This window comes from Equus przewalskii, chromosome 10, assembly GCF_037783145.1.
Source record: "Equus przewalskii isolate Varuska chromosome 10, EquPr2, whole genome shotgun sequence".
NCBI lineage: Eukaryota > Metazoa > Chordata > Mammalia > Perissodactyla > Equidae > Equus > Equus przewalskii.
The window spans coordinates 48,287,052-48,313,408 of record NC_091840.1 but is presented as its reverse complement, the minus strand read 5'-3'; the positions used below and the strand labels follow the sequence as shown (position 1 = coordinate 48,313,408).

The 26,357-nt window shown below is 47.4% G+C and overlaps 1 long non-coding RNA gene across 1 annotated transcript; it reads right to left on the bottom strand.

Moving 5' to 3' along the window:
- Positions 1 to 16,647: 16,647 nt before the first annotated feature.
- On the bottom strand, positions 16,648 to 24,552 carry LOC139073957 (uncharacterized). The gene is made up of 3 exons (XR_011523188.1): positions 24,479 to 24,552; positions 23,845 to 23,984; positions 16,648 to 17,028 (listed from the first exon to the last, which is right to left on the bottom strand). It is a non-coding gene; the product is annotated as an uncharacterized lncRNA (long non-coding RNA).
- Between the last annotated feature and the right edge of the window lie 1,805 nt (positions 24,553 to 26,357).

Sequence of the window (26,357 nt, the reverse complement as noted above, 5' to 3'; positions counted from 1 at the left end):
GTAAGAAGGAGACCCTACCTTCCCCCAGCACCCACAGAACAAATCCCGTGAGAGTAAGGTTGCCATCTTTATAAGAAAAAAAGAATTACAGAATGCCCAATGAACTTTGAATTTCGGATAAACAACAAGCAGTTTTCTAGTATAAATATGCCCCATGCAATATTTGTGACATACTTATACGAAAAAGATTATTTGGTTTTTATCTGAAATTCGAAGTCCACTGGATGTCCTATATTTTATCTGGCCTGCGCACATGAGAGAAATCTGAGTGGTCCTGCCTGAGTCACGTGCCCTGGCTTTGGACCAGTCTCTGTGGGCTGAGTCGTACAGGAAGCCCTGAGATTGACGGTCCCCCCAGAACTGCGTGAGACGGAGGAAGAGCAGCTCCCCAGTGCAGATAAAAGCCTTTAACAGGTAAAAACGAGAGACTTCCACTCCACTGGGGTTTACTAAAGGCTGGTGGTAGTGGTGGCATAGTTACTGATCATCTTATTTGCCTCCCTCTTTTTCTGCCGGTAGACCCCCCCCCCCCCCGCCCCAGACACCTGCTGTTGCTGCTCATGCTAAAAGTCCATCCAGTATGATGAGTCTGGGGACCTCAGCCTCACTACAGGTGAGGAACTCCAGTGGCCAACACAGCCTGCATGGAAACGAGGGTTCCAGTCCAACTTGGTAGCTCTCAGCCTTGGCCGCAAGTTAGCATCTCCCGGGGAATCTCCAGGAAGCGTTGGTGCCCGGGTCCCACCCCAGAGTTTCTGATTTAATTGTCTGCATGTGTCCTGGGCACCAGGATTTTTTAAAAGCCTCTCAGAGATTGTAATATGCAGCCAAGGATGAGACCCATGGGCCTAAGATAATGAGGCAATAAAGGGAGGAATAGCACGCACTGAGGGCATAGCCTGAGGGCACATAATTGGAGAGAAAGTAGTTTGAACGATCAATAATATGGAGGAAAGGATAGGACATTCTGATAAGTACCAAAAAAGGATATAAAATTGCGTATGTAAGATGAACTTAAGAATGTGAAAAACCTATAGAAAAAAAGACAAAGGAAACATTAAAATGGTAACAAAGGTGCTTCTGGACGTTACTAATTTCTACTTCTTTATATGTTTCTGAAATTTCAAAATTTTCTATGACAAATATGTATTACTTTTATAATTTAAAAATTTAAAATGAAAAGTCTGGGAAAAAAATGACAAATCCCTTAGATTGCATTCAAGGCCTCTCTGATGGGGCCCCTACCTATACCGAGCATCTTCCCTTTGCCCACATGCCCAGCGCTCCCGCCCTCCACATTTCCAAGCCTCCCATTGGCTCGTCCCAGTCACTCCGGATAGAACCCCCCTCAAGCTGTGGAGATGGTTCTTGATCTTCAAAGCAGGTCATGATCCTCCCCATGAAGCTTCCTATAAGCCCAGATAGAAGTCTTCTTATCATCCCCTCTGCCGGCTCAGAAGCCCCCAGAAGTGATCTCCACAGAGAAATGACACTTCTCCATCCCAGAGGCGAGGGTCTTGTCCCAGGCCCTGAGTGAGGAGCCATTTTGCATCCCGACATGAGGCTTTGCTGCTGCTCCCTCCAGAGCAGAGGGTGTCCTCAGACACGCAGGCACTGTGTCCCTTACCTGTTGCGTCCCTCTCCCCCAGCCAGAGGCAGAAGGCAGTCCAAGTGTCAGTTCATTTAGGTCTCAGCAGAGCATAAAATGAACTTGCTGGGAAATTATAAAAACATGCGATCTGCGGATCTCTCCATAACAAACAGTGTCTGCCTCTCACGCGGAGGCCTTAGAGCCGACTCTCAGGCAGTGGCTCTAAGAGCTCTTCTCCTGGGTTCGTGTAAGGCTCCCTGGAGCCACTCACAGCCAGGGGAGTCTCTGAGACCAGCGGAAGCAGCATCCTGCAGCGGAGGGGCATGCCAGACTCTTCCCCCAGAAAGAATGCAGCTTCATTAAAACAGGAAAAAGGAGGAGTGGAATCGCCAGACCCAGCCTGGAACAGGACCCGCTGCAGCTTGGATAAAATGCTGCCCGCAGGACTGGCCACAGCTCCCGGTCTACCTTCACCACTACATCCGGCTGCCCGCCACGTGCATCAGACCTACTCCTGTCTCAGTTCACTTCCTCTGAGACTGGGAGAAACGATGACAACCAACAAGCTTGGAGCAATGGACCAGGTCCCCAGGAGCCCGAAAGGATGGAAGTCCTTCGAGATCTCCGAGAGGGATTTCTTTTCCTCATAGGGCGGGCTTCCCCTGGGAGGCACACTAAGGGAGGAATAGAAGTTCTCAGTTCAGAAAAAAGAGGAGGGGATCACGTTGCAGAAAGAGGAAGCAGAAAGTAGGAGAAAGTGCAAAAGTGCGAGAAATAGACGGGTCCAGGGTATGCTGGCTGAGGAGCCTGGACTTCCTCCTGCGGACGGAGGAGCCAGTGGCACAGCGGGAACAGGTCAGTGCCCCAGCCCGATCTGGGTACAAAGGTCATCCTGACGGCCACTGTGGACAGATGTCACCGCAGGCAATGAGCCTGGGGGCGGCAGCAGTTTCTAGCCACAGGATAATGGGGCCTGACCTGAGCAGTGGGGCTGCAGAGAAGAGTCCAGACCACACTTTCTCCCCCAAAATGGAAGGAGAAAGCCCCAACACGCAGGGGACGCGGTGCTGCCTGCTAGTGCAAGGTCCAGGGTGGGAGCCCAGCCTGTGTTTTGTGACTCTGGTAATGTTCCTACTGCCTGGCATCGAGACTGTCCCGCAACGTGGCCCCAAAGCCCCCTTAAGCACCCCTCCACCCTTACAGGTTTCTACCACCCACACAGTCCCTCCCCACCCGCCCACACACGCCCATCTCCCATACCCCATGCGGGGTCTCTGCTCCTGGGGGTTCTTCCTCCTGCGAAGAAGGATGAACCCAGCCCTGGATGTGGACTCACAGCCTTCAGAGTCTCCCGGGATAGAGTGCTCGGCCTGGCTCTGCCCCTCACTGTACGATGACGGGGAGGGCCCTTTGCACTCAGAGGTGCCTCTCTGAGCCTCAGTTTTCTCGTCCACAAAGAGGACATAACAATATCTACCTTACAGGGCTATGGGATGGAGCAGCAAAAATACACAGAGAGCTCCTAGCAGGAAGCTTGGCACAGAGTAGGTGCTCAATAATCAGTATCTATAGTTGTGACTATCCACAGATTTCTCCTTTCCCAAGGCCCAGCTGCAGCCCTCCTCCTCCAGGAAGCATTCCTTGATCGCCCAGCCCTGCACGTCGACTTCTCCCTCTCTTGGTTCTGACAGTCCTTGCCGTCTGCCCCCACCAATCCAAAACCTGACTCCAACTCTCTTGTGAGGGCACTGATTCCTCTCCATGAGCTGTTCTTACCTCCCTACTGCATAGAAAATTCTCTGAGAGCAGAGACCACCTGCTCTCCTTCTCCTGGCTCCCTCCAGCGCAAGGGTAGGCACACAGCAGATGCTCTGGTAGGCAGGTGGGATGGGGCCAGGTCACTGAGAGCTGGGAGTTTTATGACAAAGGCAATAGGGAGCTAGTGAAGGTTCTGGAGGAGGGGAGATAATGGAAGGGGTCATTTGGAGGAGGCACTGAGCAGCCGATCCACAATATTCCTAGTCTGTTTCCTTCCCTCTTCCTGGCTGAGGCCACTGGCAGAGTGATGAATGCGCTAGGGTTGCGCATTATTAATCACCTTAAAAGCAAACATCTATCTTGGTGGAGGATTTTTACTTTTCTCCTCTAATAACGGATTAAAGCACCCGGATATTAATGGGCCAGATAATTTACGTTTTGCTTAAGCAGAAAAAACAAACCGTCAGGCCCTCGTGGCAAGAGCACTTTTCAACAGATTGAGATAGGCTGAATAAATTGCTATAACTAAAACACGCACGTACGCACGCTCACCCGCCGCTACATGACAGTTTGCAGACATTTCGCAACAAGCGCGGTATGATTTCTGTACACAATTACCCGTTCCCCCTAAGGTATTTTCCTCTCCTCCTTGCCTTCCCAGTTGAGCCCCAGATCCCTGGGTACCATCCCCCTGTGCTCCTCTTCGCAAACTGTGACCTCAGCCCTGAATACATCAGTCCTAAGAGGAAACAGTTCATGGAGGTTCCAGCACTGCCAAGAGACAGCAAGATGGGCCATGGCCATTCTCCCCTCCTTCCATCTGCTCTCTTGATGGGGACCTTGAGAAGAGAGGTTTCTGGAAAGGAAAAGCCAGAGGAAAAGTCTTCATCTTGATCCTCTCTGTTTGAATACCCATGGAAAATCAGCCATCGCGGGTTATCTCCGATTCCAGCCCATGGCTGAAATACTGTAATTGGCCAAGACATGGAGAGGAGACAAGAGACCTGAAGCCTTATCCCCTCCCTGGCGCCCACTTCCTGTGTGACCTTGACCAATTCTCCGCCATTGTCTGGGCTTCAGGTACCCCATCTGAACAATGAATGTTTGGTTTTGATAACTCTAAACTCTGCCATTTTGTGGGTTAACAACTCCCGGGCTCAGGAGCATCAGATACTGGAGCTCAGCAGTTACAAGGAGCACGCGCGCTCAGTCCCCAGGCGAACCGCCCACTGAGCATGCTCAGTGCCAAGGCAGTCAAGTCCCTCATCTAAAGCATCAGAGCGGAGCCTGTCTCACTGAGCATGCTCAGTTCTGAAGGAAGGCGGCACTAGGCTTGCGGAATCACAGGTGATATCCTGCCTCCTGATGTTACCTTGAGCGTTCTCCCTGAGCTCGTCAGAGACAGCATAGACGTACAATAGACCATTAGCAACTAGCCGAGTCAAACAAATGGAGCAATGTCTTAGCCAAGGTTCACTGTTCGTGTTCTGGTTTAGACAGACTCTGATGGTGACGTACAGGGGTCTTGAGTAAGGGGGTTACGCCAAAACTTAGTTCCGTGCAAATAAATCCTCATCAGCCAAGCCCCCAAATCTATCCCCACACTCACCATATCTGCAAGAACACAGAAGATTTGAACAATGCTGTCCACCAGCTTGACCCAGTTGACCTTTAGAGACCACTCCGTCTAACGTTGAATTCACGTTCTTTCCAGGTACGTGAGGAATATTCACCAAGACGGTCCAAATGCCTGGCAATAAAGCACGGCTCAAAATGTTTAAAAAGACCGAAATCATACAGGTTGTATTCTCTGATATAATGGAATTAAATTTAAAAGTCATAACAGTAAGCCATCTAGAAAATATCAGGAAATTTTTAAAAAACACTTTTAAATAACCCATAGATCAATGAAAAAATAACAAGGGACACTGGGAAATATTTCAAACTGAATGATAACGAAAGCAAAACTTATCAAAATCTGTAGCATACCACTAATGCAGAGTTTAGAAGAAAATTCAGACCTTTAAATGCCTATATTAATAAAGAAAAAAAGGCACAAAATCAATGATTTAAGCTCCCACCTGTAGATGCAAAAAAGAAGAGCAAATAAAACTCAATATAGGGGACTGGCCCCATGGCGCAGCGGTTAAGTTCGCACGTTCTGCTTCTCGGTGGCCTGGGGTTCGCCAGTCCGGATCCTGGGTGTGGACATGGCACCACTTGGCAAGCCATGCTGTGGTAGGCGTCCCACATATAAAGTAGAGGAAGATGGGCACAGATGTTAGCTCAGGGCCAGTCTTCCTCAGCAAAAAGGGAGGACTGGCAGTAGTTAGCTCAGGGCTAATCTTCCTCAAAAAAATAACCAGAAACAAAAAACCTCAATGTAGGCAGGATAGAGAAGACAAGGAGAGAAAATCAATGATATAAAAATTGGACAAACAATCGTAGAAAATCAGCAGAGTCAAAGTTGCTTCCTTGAAAAGATTAATGAAATTGATAGCCTCCCAGAGAAGGCCAGCCAAGAAAAAAGGAGAGAAAACACTGTTACCGATATCAGGAACTAAAGAGGCGCTACCACTACAGATTCCATATCTGTTAAAAGAACAACAGGGAATATTGTGAACAACTGTGTGCCAATAAATTGACAACTTCGATGAAATAGACAAACTCCTTGAAAAAGATAACTCACCGAAACTAGCATAGTGTGAAAGCATGAACCTAGATAACCCTATATATACTAAATCATTTTTTAATTCATAATCAAAAACTTGCCCACAAAGAAAAGTCCAGATGGATTTACCAATGAATTTTATCAAACATTTAAGGAAGAAATAATACCAGTATTAAACAAATTCTTTTAGAAAATCAAGGAGACAGGAATATTTTCCAACTCATTTAATGAAGCCAGAATAACTCTTGACACCAAAAACTGGCAAAGATATTATAAGAAAAGAAAATTGCAGACCAATATTCCTCATGATTAGAGAGAGAAAAATCCTGGTCAAACTATTAGCAAATTAAACATAATGATATATAAATGTGTAACGTATCACGGCCAAGTGGTGTTCATCATAGGAATGCAAGGTGAATTTAACATTTGTGAAAAGTTTGAAAAAAATCAATGAAATGCACAAAATTAACAGTATAAAGGAGAGAAAAAATCAATGTGATCCACAACATTGATCATATAAAGGAGAAAATCATATGATGCAGATAAAGTATTAGACACAATTCAACACCCATTATGGTTAATTAAAAAAAAGAAACTATGAAAGAATTTCCTTAATCTGAGGAAGGCATCTATTATGTACCTAGAGCTAACAACATACTACCTAATAGTGAAACATTGAATATTTTTCCTGTAAGATAAATAGCAAAGTTATTTGATAATTATCTTCAACATCATACTTCTGGAAACTTTAGACTGTGTCATAGGAAAATAAAAATAAGGAAAAATCATAAATATTAGAAACCAAAAAGTAAAACTGCCATTATTCACAACTGATGTAGGTATATACATAGAATAGTCTAGAGAATCTACAAAAAAACCCAGAATAATTGAGTTATCAACATTGCAGGATACAATATCACTATATAAAAGCAATTATTGTTCTATGTACTATCAACAAAACATTGGAAAATGAAAACTTTTTAAAATGCCATTTGTAATAGAATTAATAGCAAATACCTAGAAATGAATCTAATGAACAAGGTGCAAAACTACTATACTGAAAACTATGAAACATTGCTAAAAAAGGCCTAAATAAATGGGAAAATGTACCATGTTCATTGATTAGACAACTCCACATTGTTACAATGTCAGCTGTTCCCAAATTGATCTATGGATCCCAATCCCAAATTCTAAGAGGAGTTTTTGATGAAGCTGACAAGTTGCTTCTAAAATTTATGTGGAAATTCAAGGTACTTAGAAAAGTCCAAGGCGTATTGAAAAAGAGCAAAATTGGATACTTACACTAATTTCAAAATTTTCTATAAAGCAACAGGTAATCACTTCAGTGTGGTTTGGTAGAAGAGCAGAAAAATAGGTGAATAGGGAGCCCCGAAATAGACCCACGTGTACGGTCAATTAATTTTTTACCAAATCAACTCAAGAGGGGCAAGGAAAGCCTTTTTACAAGGGTGCTACAAGAAGTGGGTATCCATATTTTAAAAAAATGAATCTCAACTCCTTCTTCACTCCATATGCAAAAATTAATTAGAGATAGATCATAGACATAAACATAGTTTAGAACCACAAAGCTTCCAGAGAAACATGAGATGGTATCTTTGAGACTTGGGGTAGATAAGGTATGAGATCACAGAAAACATGTTTATTGGTCTCTGCGTCCGGTTCCTGACACAGAGCTCCTAAATCCCTTGGAACATCTTGGGACGTCCTAGGAACGTCTTTTGTCCCAATGAAATAACTCTTGGTGGGCTCCTAGGGGGCCGGTCACCAGAAAGACCAAGCCACAATTAGAAGCTTCAAACTTGCAGCCCCACCCCCAATTCTCCAGAGACGGACTAGACATTGAGTTAATGATAGACCATGTCTACTTGATAAAGCCTCTATGAAAATCCCTGAAGGATAGGGTTCTGGGGGCTTCTGGGTTGGTGAGCACACGGAGGCACTGGGAGAGGGGCTCACCTGGGGCGAGCATGGAAGCCCCGCCCCCTTTTCCACATACGTGCCCTGTGCATCTCTTCCATCTGGTTGTTCCTGAACTATGTCATTTCACAACACACAGGTAATCTAGTACATAAGCTGTTTCCTGAGTTCTGTGAGCTGCTCTAGCCAATTAATCACACCCAAGCAGGGGGTCATGGAAACCTCCGATTTATAGTGGTCAGAAGCACAGGACGGGACTTTTAATTGGCATACGAAGGGGGGACCAGTCCTGCAGGACTGGACCCTTAAGCCCTGGGATCTGATGCTACCTCCAGATAGTTAGTATCACAATTGAGTTAAATTACAGGACACCCAGCTGGTGTCATAGAGAATTGCTTGGTCATACAACTGGTGACCAGAAGTATCAGAAGTGAAGTGTTCTGTGTGAGCAGTAAAGGAGAGACACACAGGAAGAATGAGTTCTTCCTGCTCACAAGGACTTCTTACAACATGGAAAATAATAATCATAAAAGAAAAAACAAATCAAATTAATCAAAATTAACATTTCTGCTCATCAAAATACCCTATTAACCAAATGAGTAAGCAGGCTACAAACTGAGAACAATGTTCACAATACATGTATCTAATCAGGGACTCATATGCAGAAGATATAAGGAATCCTACTGGTCAACAACAAAAAGACAGGTAAGACAACTTCAGAAATGGGCAAAAGACTTGAAAAGACATTCCACAAAGGAGGATAGATGAATGGCCATGAAGACATGAAAACGTTCAATATCAATATTTATCAGGAAATGCAAATTAAAATGGCAATGAGATACATTTCACACCCACTAGAATGTCTTTTTTCAATTGACAGCGAATGGGCACAAGGAATCTTTTTGGGGAGATGGAAATATTCAAAAACTGGAGGTGTTGGTAGTTGCCCAACTGTATAAATTTACAAGAAACCAGTGAACAATACCACCACAATGGGTGAATTTTATGATATGTAAATTATTCTTCATTAAGCTCATACATTGCTGGTGAAAATGTAAGCCATATATTATAATTTAAAGACACAAGCACCTGGTAAAATTGTAGAGAAAAGCTAAAGAATGAGAAACATCAAGTTCAGGATAGTAATTATCTCTAGCAGGGGGATGAGAAAGGCAAAGAGGGACCCTCAGAGGTATTTGTCCTCTTTTTCCCTGTATTGGGTGGTGGCACATGAGTGTTCATTGTATCAATATTTTTTATACATTATGTATAGTTTACAAATGCCATTTTGTTTCTACTCTATAGTTAACAAAAACAACTTCAAATAAATAAAATTAATCATAAAAGAGATTAGGGGGTGGATCTGACCATGCATTATAACAACAAACAGCCCAGTGGGGAGTTGGGAGTAAGATGCAACCCCATCTAAGAAACTGGCTAATAGCACCAAAGGCAGAGCTGGGAGACAGCCCCGAGAGACAAAAGGTAACAGGGGGCCACACAGCCTTACAGGCAGAGCTGATGGGGATGGGGTAATGGACAGTGAGAAGGAGGAGAGCCCGGGCCTCTCCACTCTGGCTGAACAAGGGAGTAAGGGAACCCAGCTCCTGAGTTCTCCCACCCTACTCAACTCCAGCTGTTTAGACACCACACCTTAACACTTCCGTGAAGAAATGCACAAATCCTCCTTTGAGCTCACTGTCGGGCCTGTTTGGAGAAGGTAAACGAGGACGTTTAGGAACAGAGAGGCGTGTTGAAGGGTGGTGGCCCCTCAGTCATTGGCAGTACCTTCACTGGAGATGACTGGGCCACGCACGGTAACGCGCAGCTGGAGAAATAGAAGTTCCAGGCGGCTGAGCACCACAACAGATAGACCTGCACAGTGTTCATGGTGCAAACGCAGTAGGCATTTATTGCTGCCTCCCGCTCCCAGTCGGAGGAAGGTGGCCCTGGTTGGTGACTCTCCTTCATGCAGTGACTGGATCTCAGACTCCTTTCATCTTGTGGCTTCTGTATCCCCTCGGGTCCTGTTGTCATCGGCTTCCAGCCAGCAGAAGAGGAAGAAGGAAGCAGGAGGGACACAAACGTTTTTGGCCAGTGACTTTGGGCAAAGATCTCTTCCATGGGACACAAAAAGAGCAAACCATCAAAGAAACAATTGACAAACCAAATAACTGGACGCTTCAGAATTTTAAAAAGTCTCCTTTTCAAAAGACACCGTTAAAAAAATGAAAAGACAAGCCACAAAGAGATCATCTTTGTAATCGATATATCTGACAACACCTTTGCATCCAGAGCATATAAAAAAAACTTTTAGTACTCAATAATAAGAAAACAATAAATTTTTTAAATGGGCAAAGTTTTTAACTCAATCCCCAAAGCTGATGACCACACAAACGGCCAAGAAGTCCATCAAAGGACGCTGGATATCAATAGCCGTGGAGGGAATGCAAATTAAAACTACAATGAGATGCCGTGACACACCCGCCAGAATGTTTGCAATGAAGCAGACTGAGAGCATCAACTGTCGGTGAGGGTGTGGAATAACGGGAACTCTCATGTACTGCTGAAGGCAGAGTGCTGGAACCACTGTGGAAAACAGTTTGGCAATTTCTTGTAGTTAAACATACACTTCTATGACTCAGCAACTCCACTACTCGGCGTATAACCAAGAGAGTAGGAAATGTGTGTTCACCTGGAGACTGGACACAAATATGCACGGCAGCCTTAGCCATAATAGCCCTAAGCTACCGACAAACCATACGTCCACCAGCAAACGAATGGGTGAACGAGTTGTGGCAAATTCATACAATGGAACCCCACTCAGCATAAAAGGAACAAACTACTGATAAACACAACATGGATCGATTTCAGAAAATTAGATTCAGCCAAAGTAGCCAGCCCAGATGACTTCATGTTGTATGATTCTGTTTACGTGAAATCTTAGAATATGCAAAACCAATCTATGATAACAGAAAGCAAATCAGTGGTTGCCTGCAGGTGGGAGGGGTTTGCTGCAAAGGAGCATGGGAAAATCCTTTGGCAGGCGGCAGTCTTCTGTAACTCGATTGTGATGGTTGGTGGTATACACAGTCTGGTAGTGGAGACGTACATCAGACTGTACACTTTTAAAGGGTGCATTTTATTGTATGTAAATTATACTTTAATAACATTGATTTAAAAAAAGAAGAAGAAGAAAGTCTTAGTCCAGAAAGTGCACACATAACTGCCGTTCACTTTCCAGCAGTTAGCACAATCAATCATAAGGGCCAGCCAACCTCAAGGGAAGCTGGGAAATGCAGTCCAGCTGTGTGGCCAGGAAGAAGAGGAAATTAGTTTTGGTGAACAGTGTCAAAATTGACATTAGTGGGGCCGTTTTAAAATGGAGTCTGAGCCGCCTTTCCAGAGAAACTGCTTTGCTGTCTTGAACTTTGGACTGGACCAAAACGGCAATTGTTTTGCAAGCAGCTGTTTGAGAAGTCAGCAGGAGAATGTACATCCTGATCACAAAAACAGGATAGTGGACTTTCTGAAGTACAATCAATAGTCAGTCAATATTTAGCCAAGACCAGCTCTCTGCCTCCAGCTCCAATTAAAATTCTTTGTAATACAACCTCCCTTCTTTGCCTTTAAAAGCCCCTGACTTTTACTCCCTAGCAGAACACTATTTTGGTTGCTACCCAAATCTGGGCTCCCCAAATTGCAATCCTTGGAACCCCCAAATAAACTTTTTGCTTCTCTTGCAGTTTATGCCTCTTGTTCGTTGACAACAGCAATGTGCCCCGCTGTCTGAAACCCAAAGGGTTCCTAGAGACCCCTCCGGAGACAGGTAAGGCAAGCTGGCCAAGGTTTAGGACAAGACAGGAGGTAAGGCCTGGACCGAGGGCTGAGCTTGGCGCTGTGGGGCAAAGAGAGAGAGGAAGCTTCCCAGAGGAGGGGCATGTTCAAAAGCCCGACCCCAGAAGAAGGCAGGAGGGAATGGTATAAACCAAAGCATGGAAACAGGACGGTGGATGTCGGAGAACTGGTGGGCACTGTGATGAGGGGCTGAGCGTGGGGCCTGTATCCTGCAGACCCTAAGAAGCCTGGAAGGGTTTGAGGGAAGCTCTGGCTCTGGCAGCCCCTGACGCCGCTCCCATCCTTCATCCGTGGAGCTGCTGCACCCACAGCACTGGGCCGCTTGCACAGCCCCCTCCCACACAGTCCCAGCACCCAGGGGTAGGGGCGGGTCACTGCCTAGGGCGCAGGCCCAAAGACCGGTGGAAGCAGCCCCCTGCAACGGAGGAGGTGGGAGAAGTTCCAGTGTGACTCAGGCCACAGCCGGGAAACAAGAGCTAACATCATGGGCAGGAAATGGAGAGCGGCCCGGAGCCCACTCAAAGCCCACACCCATCTGAGTCACTGGCACGAGGAGGCACCTGTTGCCCAGGCAACAGAGGCCCCAGCTCTGGGCTTGGATTCCCACCTGGTTAACCCTTCACCTGCCAAGTAGGGGGAATCCAGCCACCAGCTACTGTATGCCCAAGATCTAGACTATTCTGGATTGGCTAGACCTGCCACCCAGCCTGATCCCAGAAGGGCATCTTGGGATGGAGGATCGAGTCTGTGTCATTCCACTCCTCACTGTCCCGCTGAGGAAATGAAGGCTCAGAAGGGGCCAGGCCCCTGCTGGAGGTGACACAGCTGATAAACGGCAGAACTGAGACAGGAGCCCCAGGTGGCCTGGCTTCTGCATGCATATGAGGTCATTTTATCCAGTAGGTGTGACAGGGGGAGAGACTAGAGCCTGTGAAAATATTTAAGGCCTATTATCCGTTCCAAAACATGAAAAGAAAATTGCAAAATCAAATTTCATAAAATGCTGAATTAAAGTTACCAAACAGAATACGGAGCTTGGCCTCGCTAACAACTAAATTTTGAATGTGGAAAATATTTCCTTACATTTGAAAACAATGTATACATCAGCTTTTGTCACCTTGCAAGAATTCCCGCGTCTTCCAGAGGATGTCTGGGAAAGCCTGGCCAACACCAAATTAAGTTAGTTACTTGTGCCCAAATGATTTTGAAAGCAAAATTATAAATGTCCTTTCAATTTGTTTATAGTAAGAAAAAAGTCCATATTTCATAGGAGATGTGTGTTAGATATGATGGAGAAGCTTCTAGAAGTAGGAGGTGAAAGCCCCGTGGAACCTCTAAATGGCTCTGACTCTACCACCTTCCCCGTCAGAGCTCTTGCCGTGACAGCCACAGCCCCTGACTAAGGCTGCAGGTGAGGGGTCAGGGGGGCCCAGCCTGAGGGCCCCCGGTCCTCCATTGCCTCCCGGCAGTGGAGCAGCTGGGAGGGTGCCTGTATCGGGATGAAATGACCCTGAGGGTTTTCCCCTCTTGAACAGGCAGCTTCTCCTCCGCAGGCAGGATGGGCAGTCACAGCATCTTCCCAGCCATGCAGAGTGTGCACGCACAGCCCCCACACCCGCAGAGATGACTGATCCCATTAGTGATAAGGTGCCAGGGAGACGCGGGATTTCATGCTCCAGGCAGGTTATGCTGATGGAAACAAGATAAAGGCTTTGTGCTGGGTTCTTAGTTCTATCAGGAGTCCTGGGGTTGCTTTCCTCCAATAAATGGAAACACATTATTTGCTCTCTGGGGCAACAAGAGATTAAGGGTCCTGTAGTCCCTCTTTTGAGGATCCATAGATGATCCTAAAGTGCCTGGGGAGTCAACCCTCCCAGGGGACCCAAAGGAGCTTAGGGGAGCAGACGTGGGGAAGAGAGCACTGCTGGACCTGCAGACGTGGGCTCAAATCCTGAATACAGTCACTCACTAGCCAGTCCTTCCAAGAGGGGGTTCACCTTTCTGGGCCTCAGTTTCATCATCTGTAAGATGCAAGGAGGGGAGGAGATGATCGTTTCAAGGTTTCTCTCCAGTTCCCAAAGTTAAGAGCTTCAGCGTCTCTCCATCTGGCTCCTGCCCCGAGCCTTTTAGACTAAGTCATCCCCAAAGTCTACCCTAAGTCCAAGGACAACCTCGGTCCCAAGCAGAACTTCTGCTGTAGGGGCTTCCTGGCCGCCTGCCCTCTCCTCCCCCTCCACCCACAGCTGGGGCTACCCACCCTGTGCTGGTCCCCATCACTCAGACTAAGTGCACACCTGGGACACCGGCACACCTGGGGTACCTGCAGTATTGTTTTTAATTCAAGAACCTGAAACAGTAGAATCACATTTACCCACCCCATCCCCTGTTCTGTTCTTGTCATATAGTTTCCATTTTCATACATTATAAACCTTACTATATAATGCTATGCTTTTTCCTAGAAGCAGTCATTTGTCTTCTAAAAACAGCAAAAGAAGAAAAATATTGTTTTTTATATTTACCCACATTTCACCATTATTGGTGCTGTTCATCTTTTCTTTCTATCTGAGTTTCCAACTGGTGCCATTTTCCTTCGTTGTGAAGAACTTCCTTTAGGATTTTGTGAAGTGTGGGTTCTCTCAGCTTTTGTTTAACTGAAAATGTCTTTATATTGCCTTCATTTTTTTATATGAAAAAGATGGTTTTTGCTGGACATAGAATTTTGAGTTGACTAGTTTTTCCTTTCAGCGCATTGAAGACGCCGTTCCATTGTCACACGATCATCATCGTTTTTGATGAAAAGTCAGCTCTCATTTGTATCATTGTTCCCGGTATGTAAAGTGTTTTTGTCTCTGTGCTCAAGTTTTTCCCATTCTTTCATTTTCAGTAGTTTGATGATAATGTGCCTAGGTGCAATTTTCTTTATATTTATCCAGCTGTGGGATTTGCTGAGTTTCTTGGATCCGTAAGTGTATGTTTTCACAAAATTTGAGGAAATCTAGGATGTTGTTTTTTCCACATATATTTTTTCTGCCCAATCCTCTCTCTCTCTTCTCCTTCTAGCACTCGAATTACATACATGACAGACCCCTTGATATTGTCTTGCAGGTCACTGAGACCATGTTCAATTTTATTTCAATTCGTCTTTTTTTCCCTGTTCTTCAGATTGGATGATTTCTTTTGAGCTATCTTCAGTTTCACCTGCCATCTCCAGTTTGCTATTAAGCCCACTAGTAAATTTTTCTCTTCATATATTTTAGTTTTCAATTCTGAAATTTCCATTTGGTTCTCATTTTTATCTTTCTCTCATCTGCCCATCATTATGATCAAGACTTTGTATATTTTAATAGCTTCTTTTTAAAGAGCTGTCAGCTACTTCCAATATCTGGGTCATTTTGAAGTCTGTTTCTATGGTCTATTTTTAATTTTGACTGTTGATCACATGTTCTTGTTTCTTTGTGTCTAGCAAGTTTTAATTGTCTACTGGTCATTGTGTACAGTACATGGAATAAACTGGATTCTGTATTTTTTTTTCTGTGATGAGTGTTGCTTACTAGCCAATCACCTTGAGCTCTTAGAGCCTTGGTTTCACACGTTATTAGAGCAGATCTTTTTCAGTTAGGTCCTTAGTCTGAGAGCAAATCCCTAGTCCTGGGACATAATCTCCCCTCCCTGGTGTGGCCCTTCTTGGATTCCAATGGAAAGCCCAAGGGTCCACCAAGCCTCTAACCTGATAGGATTCAAACTCCAAACTGTCTCCCCTGAAGTCTTGGTCCAGCTCCTTTAGCCTTAGTACTTTTTGAGGGGCTCCCTGATGTGTCCTCCACACATGTGCATTCAGAGATCAGCTGAGGATTTGAGAGGAGTACATGCAGATTCAGGGGCCCCTCTATGCACTTTTCCCTCTCAGCCTTCATACCTTCATCCTCTATCCACTCTGGAAGCCCTGAACTCTAAGCCAACAACTGAGGCCCTCTCCCTAAGTCCCAGCCACCCATCTGCCACTGGGGAAAGCCAGAGAAATGCACATCTCAGCCAGTGCAGCTCCTTTCTTTCAACAGTGGAATGTCCTCCATCATCTGTCCATTTGGGGGCACTCTACTGTGTCTTCAAATAGTTACCTTTCACGATTGCCCAGGGTTCACAATTATTGTCTCTAGGAAAGATATTCTGATATAAACCATTCCACAATGATCAGAACTGGAAGCAATCTCAAAGTATTTTTTATTTTACAATTCATGTTTCTTATATTTGTTTTCAAAGAGAATAAAGTTGATTATGGGAAAAATCAAAACTTTACTGGATTTGTTTACACTTGTCGTAGGGTCTAGTGTCACTTTACTATAAATTTCATAAAGAAAGTTGGAAATTTGTCAGGGCTTTGGTCCTCCAAAGAATGAAATCTGCCTCTTCCCCTCACCCCGTCAACTGAAGGCCGCCAGACTCTGATGTGCCTCCTGACTTGAGTCAGGTAAGATGAAAGGTGGTCCAGTCCCACCCTGTGACTCAGCTCTGAGTCCTCGGTCTGTTACCAAAGCCTTGATCGAGTGTCCCAGTGAACAGCTTCTGCCTTATCCCAAAACCCAGTCCTCACCATGAGGTTTAGTTCTGGCAACAGGGTCCCCATCTTCTTCCCTCAGGCACAAACTTTATAAACCACACTCGCCAGTCTCTTCCTCAGAAACATGAATGATGACACTCTAGCATACAGCAGGTGCTCAATACATGTTGGTTTGATTGGGCCAGTGGTTCTCAATCCTTCTTTTAAAAAACAAATATTTTGTAACATCCCTGTATCGGTTAATTATTGGTACATAACAAACTACCCCAAAACTTGGTGGCTTAAATCACAATTTATTATTTCTCATGTTTCTATGGGTTGGCTGGAATGGTCCTCTACTGGGCTTATTTATTAAGCACTTGCTTAAGCTTAAAAGTTGACCAGGCTGGAAGGTCCAAGATGGATTTGCTCACATGTCTGGCAGCTGGTCTGGCTGTCAGCTAGGGCGCCTCCGTTCACCTCCATCCTCCTGTAGGGTAGACCAGCTTCCTGGCCTGGTGGTCTCAGGATGGAATTCCAAGAGGGTGAAGAAGCTGCAAGGGATCTTAAGGTCTAGCCTTGCAAGTTATATAGTGTCCCTTCTGCCATAATCTGTTGGTCAAAGCAAGTCACAAGGCCAGCCCAGATTCCAGGTGGTGGAGAGATAGACTTCACCTGTGAATGGAGGAGTGGCAAAGTCACATTTGCAAAGGGACGTGCATACTTAGATGGCAGGATTTTGTGGCCACTAAACAATCTATCATAGTACCCTTTACTATCCTCAAAATGAAAGCATAGAAAAAAGAACCAACCTAAACTCAAATTTTTTTAAACTCAAAATAATTCACTAACCATAATATAGGGGAGGTAGGCAAGGAAAATAAATTATAATAAAACAATCTATATTTCAACATGTAAATGTCTGGGCATAATTGCACTGAAGACGTAATGAAGTAATCAGCTTCCTATATTAAATGCAGATCTACGCACGCAGAGTGACCCAGGAGTGTTATATTGGTTATATATCAGATATTACAAGCACCATTCCTATCAGTAATGATTTCCAAAATGGTGACCAACTGTAGGTAATGTTCAGAACCAAACAAAAGGCAAAACTCCCTTTATTTACACCATAGTTGTATTCCTGGACTATGTGATGATGAGCCAAAAAGGACTCGTGTTCCAGGGTCAAGTACTTGTGAGCAAGTTGGGCACCTACAAGAACGTCTGGCTGGACAAAGTCCAGGGGGTAAGGGATAGTTTGTTGAAAACATTGCGGGACAACTAGGCACCCCCTCCATCTTTGGTCCAACCAGAACCACACTCTGGAGTTTGAGGTGCCCCGGTTGAGAACCATCAGTTTGGGGGCTATTTCTACAGGGCTCCGGGCCAGAAACTCATGCTATGGAAAGGCCCTTGGTGCATCGTCAGAGACAACACACCACCCAAGAGAACCGCCATGAAGGTTCTGGAGAGCAAAGGAAGAAACACAGAAGAGGTGCCCAGGAGAGGGTGGTGAAAGAAGCAGATCCGACTTCCAGTAGATCGTGGAGTGAGTGGCTCTGTGTTTTCCACTCATGTCAGAATCAGGAAAGACAGCAATGCAGCCCCTTAGGGAGAGGGCAGGCGGCAGCCCCTCATACCCTGTGGCTCACAGGCTCTGTCCCGAGGGCATGACGGTGGCAGACTGGCAATTGTCTGCCCGGCCCCCAACATCGGAGCTGACCCTTGTGGAATTCCCTTTTGTTGGACTTAAGGAGGAACAAACTCAGTGCCTCCAGGGAGGGGTCCTGGGGGAGGGAAATCCCTCCAGGCTTAGTTTTTAAGGCTGCACCCTGCTCCAAAGTTTTTCTTGAGGGAGGAGGGAAGGTCACGGCTTGATTTGATGGCTGAGGATGACGTGACTGGGTGTCAGAGCCAAAGGGAGCCAGCTGAGAGCCTGTCTGCGTCTGCATGTGGCACACACACTTGGATGTGATCTATGGCTTTCAGAGTCATTTCTGTTAATTAAACTCCTTAATGAAATTTTGAGGTAAGAGTGCTTGGCCTGTATTTCAGACAGTCCCGGGAGGACCGGGAAAGTGGGGAAATACGCCATCTGGCAAAACACTGTGAAACTTAATCACCTGGGGGAATTCGTAGAAAATTGCACTGATGGAGGAGGGAGAGAGATGGACAAATCGACGCACAGAATTTGGACTCCCTTTACCAATGAGGGAGGTTGAGAGCAAGTTTCTGTTTCGTCCGCAGTGGCCAACCCACCCAGCCAGCCTCCAGCAGCATCTGAATCCCTGAGAAGCCATAGTGTGCTCCCTCCCCTGGCCACAAAGCCCAGTTGATGGCACTTCTCACTCCTGTGTCATGACAGGCCATCCTCTCCTCACCCAGGAGTCAGGCTCCTCTGACTTCCCCCAAAATCGAACCCTGTTACTCTCTGATTGTGTTTATGCAGGGCCACAAAAATGCCATGTTAACTCAAGGCCATGCATCTTTGGAAGGAAATCAATACATAATTATGTGTTCTGTCTGTGCAGCGTGGCCCAGAGCCGGGCTCATTGGGAATTAGATAAAGCAGAAACAGTGTGGTCAAGGCTGGCCAAGCAGATGGGGACGCACCCTGGCTGGGTGGAAGGAGCTGGGCTGAGGTCCAACCCCCAGGCCTCAAAGCTGTGGCCACCTCTTGGGTCTCACAGCCTTTCCACTTGAAGCTGCCACGTCCTGGGACAAGCTGGGTGCAGGGGTGCTGGCCCCTTGGCTTCTCCCTGTGGAAGAGTCGCTGCTGCGTCTACAGAGTGCTGGACTCGGCAGCGGCCTCCCCACCCTGCACCCCGCCTCCAGGCCTCCACTCTCTCCCTCTCCAATCCACCCGACACAGGACCCAGCAACCCGAATGATCTGCCCGAAGTGCAAATAGGACGATGTCGTTTCTCTGCTTAACGCCATCCTTGGGAAGCTACACGGGGGTTAAAAGCATCCTCTATGAACTCAGAAAGGTCTCTGTTTGAGTCTTTCCTAGGCCCTCATAAGTCACTGACCCTCTGTAAAGTGGACAAACAAGAATATCGACCTTCCAGGGTTGTTGGTGAGGGTTCTACAAAATGAGATGGACAAAACACAAACACCGTGCCCGGCCCATCATAAGCACCGTGTATGTACTAGCCATGCTCAGCATCCTCACCATCATCATCATCTTTCTTATGGCTTCCCAGAGGTAGTGTCTGATGAGCTGGGTCAAATGAAGAGCCTGCACAACCGAGAAGGGGTGGAGGAGCGGGGTCTTAGTCCTTCAGCCCTGCTGGAATAAAATACTGTAGAGACCGGGTGGCTTAAACAACGAGCATGTGTTTCTCACAGTTCTGGAGGCTGGAAGTTCAAGATCAAGGTGCCAGCAGAGTGGGTGTCTGGTGAGAGCCCTCCTCCTGGCTCGCAGATGGCCATGTTCTTGCTATATCCTCGTGTGGTTGAGGGAGAGAGAGAGATCTGTGTCTCCTCCTCATTTTTTTTAAGGGCATCAATCCCACCATGAGGGCCCCACCCTCATGACCTCATCTAACTTGAATTCCTTCCCAAGGCCCCACCTCCAAACACCATCGCACTGGGGATCAGGGCTTCAACATACGAAGCAGGGGTCAGGCAAAGCATTCAGTCCATAGCAGGGGGGATGTCAGAGGAGGCTGTGGCATCTCCAAAGGGCACCGTTGCTGATCAGGTGCAGGCCCAGCTGGTGTTTGGGTGAAATGCTCTCTTTCTCCCTCCTCCCCAGCCTCCTCCCACACATTCTCAGCAGCAGCACTGACGATTTGGGGAGCCTCGGCCCTCTTTCCTGCATCTGTGGGAGGCTTCAAGCCTCCCACGGGTGCAGGACTTGGATGTAAGTCATGTCCCCGTGAGAGGAAGGCTGTGCTCTTCTGGGGGCTTCCCTGTGACAATGGCATGTGCCTGTGAGATGGAGGGGCTGGGCTTGACTGCAGCTGGCTCATGGCTCCAACCATGCAAAGATCCAAGTCCAGTCCAGGGCTGGCGTTTGGACCTCAGTCTTGGGCCAGGGCCAGAGTTCCGTCTGGGAATGGAGTCAGAACTCAGCCCATACCCGGGATCAGTCCTCGGCCTGCAGCCAGAATCAGGGCTCACACTGGGGCCACAGCTGAGACTCAACTTGAGGGAAAGGAACAGAATTTCTTCATGGGAAGTGTAAAGATCTCTGGGAACATAACCACAGCTGAAGCTTTGTGGGCATCTGGCTCTAACCATGTCACGGATGCACCGAGGGCAGAAAGCATCATTTCCCTTCATGACTTTAATGCATCTTCCAGTCCATGTGCAATACTGATGTAAACATTCTTTAAAACAAAAGTAGTGACATTAGTGATTTATATTCTGCAGCCTGTGCACCTGCCGTAGCCATTCTGCCACTTGATGCCCAAAAAGACCCTCAACAGACATACTCCTGACCCTCATGCCTCCTAACAAGAGAATAGCAAAAATAAGCCTCCCTGCAGTATTTACAGAGCCCCAGGCATTGGAGCTCTCTGCATCCAGTACTCCTCCCCTGGTGAGAAGGGAGCCAACCGGGACAGAAAGACAGAGGGTGTGGTTCTCAGGGCTGTGATGTGTGGAACGGAAAGTGTCCGCCAGGAGAAGAGTGGGGAGTCGAATGTGGGCTGGAGAGCGGAGAAGAGGAGCTGGAGGACGGTGAGGCAGAAGGGGCCTGAAGAGAAGGCAATGGAAAGGGACTCAAGACAGGGCCAGTGTCTGTGCCTCAGACTCCACTGCACCCTTTGCCAGCGACGGGAGCCAAGAAAGAAGCAACAGTAGGCGGAGCCCCTGAGAGGAGCCTGTCCCCTCTTCCTCCCGATAAGGAATGCACGGATGCTGCGTCGGTGGTCCCCACCCCCCCACCCCCCCCCGCCCCCCCGCCCCCCCGCAAGCTCTCTCTGTGGCAGGCCCGCCCTGTTCAGCCTATTCTCCATTTCTCTCTCCAAGTCTTGACTTCCCAGTGCTCTGCAAACTCAAACCTCCATCTCATCCCCCAATTCTTTTGCTGAGATGATTCCAGAAGGCAAACTCTTCCACAGCATTAAAAGATAATTTACAGAAATAACGTTCCTTTAATAAAAGCCACATGGAATGATACAATTTTTATAGCGCATGACAGAATGAGAAAGGCCCAAGCTCTTGCAGGAAAATGAATCCTCTCCCACTCCAGTGTACTCCCAACAACACCACCTCCTCGGGTGAATATAATATATTGACTTGGGAAGTTTAACTGGGAACGTAATTGGGCCAAGCCGGCCACTCACTTTGCTCCAAACAGTCCTCGGAAGACAGGCTCTCTCGGTCTGGCTCAGAAATATGAGCACGGGAAGAACAAACTCGCTTCTGCTTGATCTTCGTCTTTTTTTATATATATAATTAAATCGTTAGTGGCTAAATTGCATTGTAATTGATTGCAAAATTGCTTTTTTAATGAGATTTAGACACTAGGAAACAGGGGTTTTTTTTCTTCAATATGCCCAAAGTGAACTATGTCATTTTGACAACAAATTGTCTCCAGGCACGGATAACTCTGAGAGGAGCAGACGGGAGGGGACCCGGCCGCCTTGGAAAGGGATGGCCAAAGCCAGCGGTACCTCTCTGCCACCTTCTTCCCAGCACCCGCGGAGCAGCTTCTCGCCCTTCCTCGCCCCACCCGCGGTGCCTGGGGTGTTAGAGCCGGGGGTACTCAGATTCCTCCGTCTGCCCCTCATTTTCCAGTTCAGGATGCTGAAGGCGGCCCTGGGAAGCAGTGTGCCCCACATCTCAGTCCACCTTACCATACACCTGTCACCCAGAGGGAAACACGAGATCCCCCAAGCACACATGGCCGAGTGACCCATCCAGCCGGCAGGACCCGGTCCAAACCTCAGGCTTTCCAGAATCTAGTAAGGGAGGTTCTCATATCTAGTTGATGAAGACACGGATGCTGTCTCTGCCTTCCCAGATCCCCTTTAAAGCCAGAGCTGTGAATATCAGCTGCTAGTGGCTCACAGCACCCCATTCTCCAGAGCGGCCTGTTTTTGTGAATAAAGTTTTATTGGAACGCAGCCACGCCCATTCATTTCCATCTTGCCTGCGGCTGCGTTTGCAGCAGGTCAGCAGAGTGGAGTAATTGCAACAGAGACCTCACGGCCCACAAAGCATAAAATAGATACTATCTGGCCCTTTACAGAAAAAGTTTGCCCTAGGGAAGTCCCCTCTGCCAAGCAGCAGCCACCTCGCCTTAAAAGTTACGCTGCCCACAGCCAATGAGTCTGAAATGTCCACCCCCGCTTGTCTCCAGGTGAAAGGAACAGCGTGCGCAAAAGCCCTGGGGGAGTACGGGAGGAGTCTCGGCCATCACAGGGAACCAAGGGCATTCTCTCGAGGGGGAGGCAGAGAGCAAGACGAGGCAGGCATGAGATAAGTCAGAGAGGAAGGCAGAACCCGTGGCTGTGGAAGGAAGCTTTGTCAGAAGGGCTGTAAGGCGGCAGCACTGCGAACAGTCTGCCTCTAGAAAACACAGCACCCTGGCTTTTGTGAAGAGAAGAGATTTGAGGAGGCCCCAGGATGCCGTGAGGACAGGCAGGAGGGTTTGCGTCAAGTCCAGACGGGAAGAGATGGCAGCTAGGATGGGGGGAGGTGGTGGAGGCGGAGAGAAATGGACAGATCTAGGAGATATTTGGGAGGCAAAATGGACAAGACTTGACGTGACTGGATTCAGCAGGGGAAGAAGAAAGAGTCAAGGATGGGTCTGCCTTGGGCCTCTGGAGCAGCAGCGGCCCCACTGGCTGGTGTAGAGTCCGTGGTGTGTGCCTGGTCCTCAGTGTTCCCTTCCGTACACCTAGGAGTTGACAGGATGCTCTCAAGGACCCCTCCAGCTCTGCATCCTAACGCGCTGTCAATCACCGTGCTGAGCACTTGAGCAGCAGAGGCCGTATAATCCTCACTGAAGTTAGGTCTGTCACTGCCCCCATTTCAGAGATGAGGATACAGGCTCAGAGAGATGAAGGAGCTTGCCCAAGTTCACCCAGCTAGTAAATGATAAATCGGGGTTCAAACCAAGGTGGTCTGAATCGGGAGTCCATGTTCTCGCGCACCTCGCCACACTGCCCTGGGTCCAGTTCCCCATCCCATGAGATCTCCCTCTCCTGCCTGTCTTGTCCATCCCTGGGTTGCTGTGAGACCCACGTCTCTCCTACGCCCTCCTGCATCCTTTCAATGACCCTCCCCATGATACTTGAGGAAAGTCAGGTTTGTCTCTGTCCTTTGCCACCTAAAGCCACCGCATCCTCTGGTTGTGCCAATGACCTTAGGGAATCAGTTCTGCACGGATTCAAGCACAAACTCACCAAAAAGTCTGGAAGCAGTTGCCAACCCATTACTCAGCAGTGCAGAGCCCCAGCGTAGGCCGTGCATCGCATGGTACAGGCAGGGTAACCCAAAATACAAGCTCTTAACACGATGAAGGATTACCTCTCACTCACAAAAGAGTCCAAGGTGAGTGGCTGTTCCTGGCTGGCAGACCAATTTCGTCCACATAAAGATTCAGGGGTCCCAGTTCCTTCAATCTTGTGTCCCCGCCATCCTCTAGGGCAGGGACTGGCAAACTTTCTCTGTAAAAGACCAGATAGTAAATATTTTAGGCTTTGTGGGCCGGACTATATCTGTCACAACTCCTTAACTCTGCCATCGTAAGGAGAAACCAGGCGTAGACTATACAGTAAACAAACGGGCAGGGCCGTGTTCCAATAAAACTTTATTTACCAAAGCAAGCAGCAAATGGGAATGGCTGGGTTCCAATGAAACTTTATAAAAACACACAGCAGAGCAGATTTGGCCTATGGGCGATAGTTTGTCTCCTGCATCCATCCGGCAAGAGGATAAGGAGAGGATAAAGGAACACCTGCTTCTTAAGCTCCTTCACCCCGCAGTGTCACACGGCCCTTCTCCATGTACATTCATGTCTCCCTACCTAGCTGGAAACGTAGTCCCTGGCTGGGCAGTCACCTCTGGCAACAATGCTACACTAGGGAAGGGAAGCACAGACCTTGGGTGACCAGCTAGCCAGCCACCTCTGGGAATTCAGTTACATTCAAGTAACACTTACCAAGCATCTGCTGGGTGGCTGGCTCTGTGCTCCGTCTGGGGACATGGTGTAGATGAGACACTGCTCCAGTCCTAGAAACATCAGACTCTAGTTTAAACTGAAAATGCAGCTGTTTTTAAAATAAGACTTCAGCTCCCATTCTGAGGCTTTTGGTTTTCAAACAGGTGCCCAAAATGTCAGGCTGAAAACCATGGTCCTATGAGGGGGCTGATGGAAAAGGCAGGGACCAGGTGGGGGCTTCACCAGGCAGGGACCATTCTATTTATTTACCATTGAGTCCCAAAGCTCAGCACGGGGCCTGGCACGCAAAGGGGTTCTGGTGTTTGTTGAATGAGTGAATGAACCCCTGCTCATCAGTAGAGCTGCACCCTGGGGGTTTAGTGCCAGGTGCTTCTTATACTTGATTGGTTTATAGTCTAAACCAGAGAATCTTAGATGAATGCGATGTCAAAATATCAAAGGGGAATCATTTTCATCCAAACAAAAAAGTAAAGACTTAGATCCATCATGTAGACATTTGGTCTAAAAGAGGAATTCTAGTCCCACCTGGAGCCAGAAGACCTAACCCTAAGAATCTGTGACAATAAGAACCACAATTTAACACTATACAACTCTTCACAGTTTATAAAGCGCATCCGTGAGCTCATCAGAAACCTCATAAACGATGTGAGGTAGACAAGGCGAGCTCCCTTTTCTCCATTTTACAGAAGACAATACTGGGGGCCCAAGAGGCGAAGTGGATCCCCACGTCACACAGCTAGAAGATTCTGGGAAGTGGGCCCAGAGGTCAAGGCTGATTTTGAAATTAACGAGGACTCATCCCTTCCCCTGGCCTGTGGCTCTGGCTTAAGAACATAGTATTGACTAAGCACAGATTTCTAGAATTAAACTCATTTTTTTAAATACCAACTTGCATCTTTTCTAAAGAAAAGTGATCTAAGGCATGTGTGTATTTCAAATGCAAAGAAGTTATAGTTTTGTAAAGTTTATGAAATGAAGTGCTCTGAGGCATGTCCCAGAAACGAGATTGAATTTACACAAAACCAAGAGACAGGGCCTGGGAGACACTGCCATGTGCTGTGACCCCTGGCAAGTCCCTTCCTCGCTCAGGAGTTTGTTCTGGGCTGTTGCACGGGGTGGGATCACACAATCTCTGGAGCCCGTTCCTACTCAGGGAAAAATGCTCTAATCAATTACCTCCAGGCTTTAGGCCAACATTTTCACATTCTCTCCATGACACATTCTGTGGGCATGTGGGGGAGCAAAGGTGTTTGAGATTCACTCAAAGGAGACTGAAGTGCTCTCCCTCCAGGCAGCCTCTGGATTTGAGTAGCTGGCCAGCTCTCTGGCCAGGGAGCTGGGGGCTCAGAGAAGATCAGTTGGGTGCTGCTAAGTCCTCGCAGGCACCCGTGAGCCAGAACATCTCATAAACTTCTCAGAAACAGACAGGCACACAAGAGCTGCTCTTCCCAGCCCATCACTTTGAAAAGACTCTGACCCTGGACGACATCTCTCTCTCCATCTTCTGAAAGTGATCATTATCGTGATGATGAGCCATTAACGTAAAAATAACTAGCTGGGAATGGAGTGCCACAGGCAGCTGTGAGGGAAGCCCGGCGGCCAGTCCCTCACCCACCAACCACCAGGCAGCGGGCGATGCTCCCAGGACATCCTCAGCAGAGCCCCCTGGCTGAGCAGGGAGGAAAGGAAGCAGGCTGGAAGCTGGGCCGGTGGGAATTTCCAAACCAGAGCCCGTACATGCCAGGAAGGACGTGTTTGACAGAACTTCTCGGGTTTGTTCTGCATAGCAATGAGTGGCATGCCGAAGTCAAGATTTGTATTTCTTATTTTTCGAAAGCCGCATTGATGGGAGCGAGCG